At 38.1% G+C, this 7,027-nt stretch overlaps 1 pseudogene; it reads left to right on the top strand.

The window, feature by feature from the left end:
- The first annotated feature begins 3,094 nt into the window (after positions 1-3,094).
- On the top strand, positions 3,095-4,462 carry LOC122489037 (annotated as a pseudogene).
- Positions 4,463-7,027: the final 2,565 nt, after the last annotated feature.

Raw genomic sequence — 7,027 nt, 5'->3', positions numbered from 1 at the left:
TTTTTCAATATTTGTCCTTTAGGTTTAATTGTAAGATTTATAAGACTAATATTTTTGATATAATTACTAGTCCTACGATGTTTAAGTCTCTGGAAACAGTTTAAAATGAAAGAAGCATTAATTTTGGCATGAAAATTAATATGGACCCTTGCCATAGTTTCAGAGAAGCTAAGTTGAATGGAGTATGGCATGGACCATGGGGATATTAAAGCATTGTCTCTTGCATTCTGTGAATCTACATCGTAACTATTGAAAAGACTTTGAAGATTTAGCTTAATTTTGGTAACATTAGAATTATAGCAGCACCTGTTCCACATATTGTGTGGATCACATTAAATAAGAGATGGGGCAATGCCTTGAAAACTACGACGTGTTGGGTGTCTGTTATTATTTGAATATTTTCCAGGTGATTGAAATTGTTTTCAGATTTCTAGTCTAGAATGTCATAAAAAACATCAACAACTTCATCTTTGGTGACAGTATGGCACACTGTTAGAATGTTGAACCATAGTAAATAAAGAAGGGCCTCTAAGTGTGATAAAATCCTGCCTTTATAGAAGAGACTACAAACAGAAGACCTTGAACTGAGTTGGCAGAGCTCAGGTGGTTCAGTGTAAGTAGAACACTCATGGCCCAAACCAGTAGCCTGTGGTTTGAAGCAGAGTGGGGTAGACCGGATGGATTCTGCAGCACCCTAGAACCCCCTTGGCACCATCTGGGAGTGGAAGCAAGACTGAATGAGGAAACGGATAAACATGTCAACTTGGAAAGAAAAAGTCCATTGGCATGGCAGTGTAGTGGAGAGACTCTCAGTGCATTATAGTCCTTCAACTGTCAATTTTCATTAAGCAAACTGGAGATAAAATCAAGACAAGTCACTTGTGCACACGCAGGTGTGCTCTCTCTCTCTCTCTCTCTCTCTCTCGCACACACACACACACACACACACACACACACACACACGTCTTTTGTCATATGAATTTTTTTCCTGAGCAATAGCGATTTCCAGGATGCCAACTAAAACAAAAACCAAACCAAAAAAAAAAAAAAAAAAAGACAGCAACTAAAACCCCACAAAATTAAGCAGCAGAAACTCAGTTACAATACACTACATGAAGACAGGTTTTGTAATTTGAATCCACGCAAGTTACAGGCTACGAAGCAATAAATCTGAAGGTCCTCAGAAAAGCAAAACAGATTCCATAGCTGCCACTGGGTCTAATTTTCAACTAAAATTTATTAGTTATAAAAGAAATGTTATACAGGGGCGCCTGGGTGGCTCAGTCAGTTGAGCGTAGGACTTCAGCTCAGGTTATGATCTCGACGAGTTCCACCCCACGTCGGGCCCTATGCTGCCAGCTCAGAGCCTGGAGCCTGTTTCCGATTCTGTGTCTCCCTCTCTCTCTGCCCCTCCCCCGCTCATGCTCTGCCTCCCTCTGTCTCAAAAATAAATAAACATTAAAAAAAAAATTTAAGCGTTATACAGAAAAATCAAGGAACAAAGATATAGATAGACACTAATTTAAAGTGGCCCCAGGGGTTGAATTTAATAGTTATAAACTTCACAATACTACTGTACATATATTCAAATAATTAAAGGAAATCTGTTCAAATAATTAAAAAAAATCATATTAATGAGTAAATATGTAGGGATGCCAAAAAAGAAATGGAAACTTTTAGGAAACTGAAAAATCCAAATCAAAGAAGTATAATAACTGAAATTTAAAAACTAGCAATAAACTCAACTGCAGATTTCAGATGATGCAAGAGAAAAAAAACCCATGTATTTGAAAAGTTATCTCGTCTGACAAATAGAAAAGAAGAAAATATTGAAGAAAATGAAAAAAGCTTGTGACACTATCAATTGATACAGCACACATGTAATCAGAGACCCAGAAGGAAAGGACTAAAAGAAATTGGCTGGAGAAAAAAAACACATTTAAAGAAAAAATGTTTTAAACTTTCTTAAATTTGTTGAAAAACGTAAATTAACAAGTCCAAGAAGCTCTGTGAAACCTAACTGGAATAAAAAGAGAGAAAGTCATATCCAGCCACATCAAATTCAGACTAACGAAAGTCAAAAATAAATAGAAAGTTTGAAAGCAGTAAGAGAAAAATGACATAGTACATAGAGATAACAGTATGATTAACATTCAACCTTTCATCAGAAACAATGGAGGCTAGATATTGGGATGACATATTAAAAGTAGTGAAAGAAAAAAAATTATTCAGAATTATTCATGGAGAAATTATCCTTCAAAATTAAAGCTATAATTAAGACATTTTTCAATTAAAATAGAGAGAAATTAATGCTAGCAGAACTGCGTTATTTAAAATGGGAAGTTTTCCAGAGCAGAGGAAAATTGCAGCAGATGGTATTTCAGATATAACAGGAGAAATAAAGAGCACTGGAAAGGATAAGTACGTGACATGTGAGTTCATATAAATATATGTATTTTTTGCTTTTTTATTGGCTTCTTTAAAAAAATATGTGCATAGTTAAAACCAAATGTATATTACTATATTGTTGAAATTATGGTATATATAGATGAAAACAATGCAAAGAAGGGAGAGGTAGACAGAACCATATTGTTGGAAGTTTCCTATATTCAACTAGAAGTCAGTCATTGTGGAATAGGTAAATTTTGATAAGTTAAAGTAGCATGCTATAGGGGCACCTGGGTGGCTCCATACGTTAAGCGTCCAACTTAGGCTCAGGTCATGATCTCACGGTCCGTGAGTTTGAGCCCCACGTCGGTCTCTGTGCTGACAGCTTGGAGACTGGAGTGTGGTCCAGATTCTAGGTCTCCCTCTCCCTCTGGCCCTCCCTGCCCCTCGCATTCTCTCCCTCTCTTTCAAAAATAAATAAACATTAAAAAAATGGTTTTTAAATAAATAAAAGTAGAGGTTCTCTTACATCCACCGCCTAAGAGTCGCGTTGTAAGAAGCAACAACCTCTCCACCTCCTCTCTGCCATCTTCTCCGCAGCCGCAAAGCAACAACCTTGTGTGAATGCATCTCTATCCACATTGGCCAGGCTCGTGTTCAGATCAGCAACACCTGCTGGGAGCTCTATAGCCTGGAACATGGCATCCAGCCCGATGGCCAGATGCCAAGTGACAACACCATTGGGGGAGGAGATGACTCTTTCAACACCTTCTTCAGTGAGACAGGTGCTGGCAAGCATGTGCCCAGGGCAGTGTTTGTAGACCTGGAACCCACAGTCATTGATGAAGTTCGCACTGGCACCTACTGCCAGCTCTTCCACCCTGAGCAGCTCATCACCGGCAAGGAAGATTTTCCAATAATTATGCCCAAGGGCACTACACCATCGGCAAGGAGATCATTGACCTTGTCTTGAATCGAATTCGGAAACTGGCCACCCAGAGCATGGGTCTTCAGGGCTTCTTGGTTTTCCATAGCTTTGGAGGGGGAACTGGTTCCAGGTTCACCCCCCTGCTGATGGAATGTCTCTTTGCCAATTATGGCAAGAAGCCCAAGCTGGAGTTCTCCATTTACCCAGCTCCCCAGGTTTCCACTGCTGTAGTTGAGCCCTACAACTCCATCCTCAGTACCCACACCACCCTGGAGCACTCTGATTATGCCTTCATGGTAGACAATGAGGCCATCTATGACATCTGTGGTAGAAATCTTGATTTTGAACGCTCAACCTACACTAACCTCAATAGGTTGATTCATCAAATTATGTCTTCCATCACTGCTTCCCTAAGATTTGACGGAGCCCTGAATGTTGATCTGACAGAATTCCAGACCAACCTGTGCCCTATCCCCCATCCACTTCCCTCTGGCCACATATGCCCCTGTCATTTATGCTGAGAAAGCCTACCATGAACAGCTTTCTGTAGCAGAGATCACCAATGAATGCTTTGAGTCAGCCAACCAGATGGTGAAATGTGACCCTCGCCATGGTAGATACATGGCTTCTTGCCTGTTGTACCATGGTGACATGGTTCCCAAAGATGTCAATGCTGCCGTTGCCACCATCAAAACCAAGCGTACCATCCAGTTTGTGGACTGGTGCCCCACTGGCTTCAAAGTTGGTGTTAATTACTAGCCTCCCACTGTGGTACCTATGGAGACCTGGCCAGAGTACAGAGAGCTGTGTGTGTGCTAAGCAACACCACGGCCATTGCTGAGGCCTGGGCTCGCCTGGACCACCAGCTTGGCCAGATGTATGCCAAGCGTGCCTTTGTTCACTGGCATGTGGGTGAGGGCATGGAGAAAGGAGAGTTTTCTGAGGCCCGTGAGGACATGGGCCCTTGAGAAGGATTATGAGGAGGTTGGTGTGGATTCTGTTGAAGGAGAGGGTGAAGAGGAAGGAGAGGAATACTAAAGTTAAAAATGTCACAAAAGTGCTGCTTTTACAGGGAAGCTTATTCTGTTTTGAATATTGAAAAGTTGTGCTCTGATCAGCTAATTTGTATGTAGCAGTGTATTCTCTAATATACAATTTCTGACCTATGCATTAAAACACAATGCTTCATTATAGATCCAAGCTGTACATTTCTCTCATGGATTTGAATAAAGTATTCCCTGTCTTAAGTGAAAAAAAAAATTAAAAAATAAAAGTAGCATTTATAATCCCTAGAGCCACCACTAACAAATTGGCAAGATATATGTTAAAAAGTAAATACAGGATGCAAAATATTTGCTCAACACAGAGAGAAGAAGCAGGGAAAGGAGGAGTAGAGGAACAAAATAGAAATGAAACAAATAAAAATAACAACAAAGTGGCAGACTTAAAGTCCATAATAGACATAATTTTATTAAATGTGAATTGACCAAATACACAAAATAAAAGACAGAGATTGTGAAACTGGATTGAAAAGGCAGGACTCTATGCCATGTGGCCTAAAAGAGGCACCCTTAAATACAAAGATGCAAATAGGCTGAGAGAAAAAAGATAGAAAATAATGTGCATGCAAACAGCAAGCATAAGCAAACTGGAGTTGCTGTATTGATATAAGACAAAATAAACTTCTAGCCAAGGAATGTGACTGCAAAAAAAGTGAAACATTTTATGAAGTTGAAAGAGTCAATTCAACAATTGTAAATGACATACATCTAATAACAGATCTCCCAAAACTGTCAGAAATAAAAGGAGAAATAGAGGAAATAAATTTAAAACCATAGTAGAACATTTTCATATTCCTCTCTCAGTATTCAATAGATAGGAAAATCAGGAAGAATATAGAAGACTTGAATGACACTATCAACCAACTAGTTGACACACACAGAAGACACCACATAAACCAAGAAGATCTACAATCTTTTTAAACATATATGAAGTATTCGCCAATACAGACCATAGGCCATACAACAACTGTCAATAAATTTAAAAGATTGAAATTGTACAAAGTGTATTATTTAATAACAAAAGGAAACTTGAATTCAAACATAAACATATGTGGAAATTTGTCAAAATGTTATGAAATTAAATAATTTGGAAAGTAAATAAGTTTTTAGAAACCAAATTAACAAATTAGCCAAAAACTAAATCAAAAGGGGAAGTAGAAAATATGTTGAGATGAATGCTAGTGGACACACATAATAGCAAAATTGTAGAATGAAAATAAAGCAGGGCCAAAGGGAAATTTGTAGCAACCCATGCTTATCTTAGAAAAGAAGAAAGATCTAGAATCAATGATATAAAATTTTAACTTAAAAAGCTAATATAAAACCCTATCTAGGGGCACCTGGGTGGCGCAGTCGGTTAAGCGTCCGACTTCAGCCAGGTCACGATCTTGCGGTCTGTGAGTTCGAGCCCTGTGTCAGGCTCTGGGCTGATGGCTCAGAGCCTGGAGCCTGTTTCCGATTCTGTGTCTCCCTCTCTCTCTGCCCCTCCCCCGTTCATGCTCTGTCTCTCTCTGTCCCAAAAATAAATAAAAAACGTTGAAAAAAAATTAAAAAAAATAAAAAATAAAAAAAATAAAACCCTATCTAAATAGAATGAATGAAACAAAAAAAGAGTGGAAATTAATGAAATAGGAGTAAATCAATAGGGAAATATGTGAAACAAAAAGGTGGCTTTTTAAAAATTTTGATAAAATTGGTAAAACCCTAGCTCACCTGATCAATAAAAAAAGACACAAATTATCAGTATCAGGAATGAAAGAGATGAAAGAGAGTTTTCTATAGATATTAAAAGGATCATACATGAAAAACTGTATGCCAATAAATTAATACTTAGATCAAATGGATAACTTCCTCAAAAGAAACTATTAAAATCTGACTCCAAGAAGGAACAGAAAATCTGAATGTCCCAGTGCCAATTAAAATACTGAATTCATAACTAAAATGCTTTTTACAAAAAAAATTCCAAGCCCAGATGGATTGGCTGATAAATCCTACCAAACATAAAAGAAATAATATTAATCCTACACAAATGCTATCAGAAAATGAAAAAGGGGGATATGTACCAACTTGCATTATTCCTCTGGCAGAAAAATCAGAAAGAAAAAAAAAATTACAAGACAAAAAACCCTACAAATATTCCCCAGAAGTTCAGCTGCAAAAATCCTTAATGACATCAGCCAATTAAATACAATGCGACCCAAAGAGTGTAAGAAGGGGAACAAAATATTTGCGTTTGAGATGAAGTATGCAAGTTGGAAAAATTCCAAATGAAAGGAAGAAACATGAAGAGCATCACTTTAAAGTCAGGTAGAGGCAGATTCACATTCTGCCTGCATTATAACTCTGGAAGCTTACTAAAACTCTGTGTACCAACTCTAAAATGGGGAGAAGAAAACTCACGTCATCGGATTGTTGTGAGAAGTAAGTAGTAGATAATGTATGAACACTACTTACAACAGACCTCAGGCTATGGAAGAAGTTCAATAAGTTTTAGATACAGAAATGAGGCTGAGAAAAGCGTGAGAAGGAGCACAGAATTAGAACAGCACGGACCTGTTTTGGTAAAGACCAAAATACATTCTTCTTTTCCTGGATGACTCAACGTGAAGTAAGGGAATCAACTCTTGAGATGGGGAATAAGAGGCCATAT

The sequence above is a fragment of the Prionailurus bengalensis genome, chromosome B2, assembly GCF_016509475.1.
Source record: "Prionailurus bengalensis isolate Pbe53 chromosome B2, Fcat_Pben_1.1_paternal_pri, whole genome shotgun sequence".
NCBI lineage: Eukaryota > Metazoa > Chordata > Mammalia > Carnivora > Felidae > Prionailurus > Prionailurus bengalensis.
Note: the sequence above shows the minus strand (reverse complement) of the source record. Positions and strands in the feature narration are given on the sequence as shown.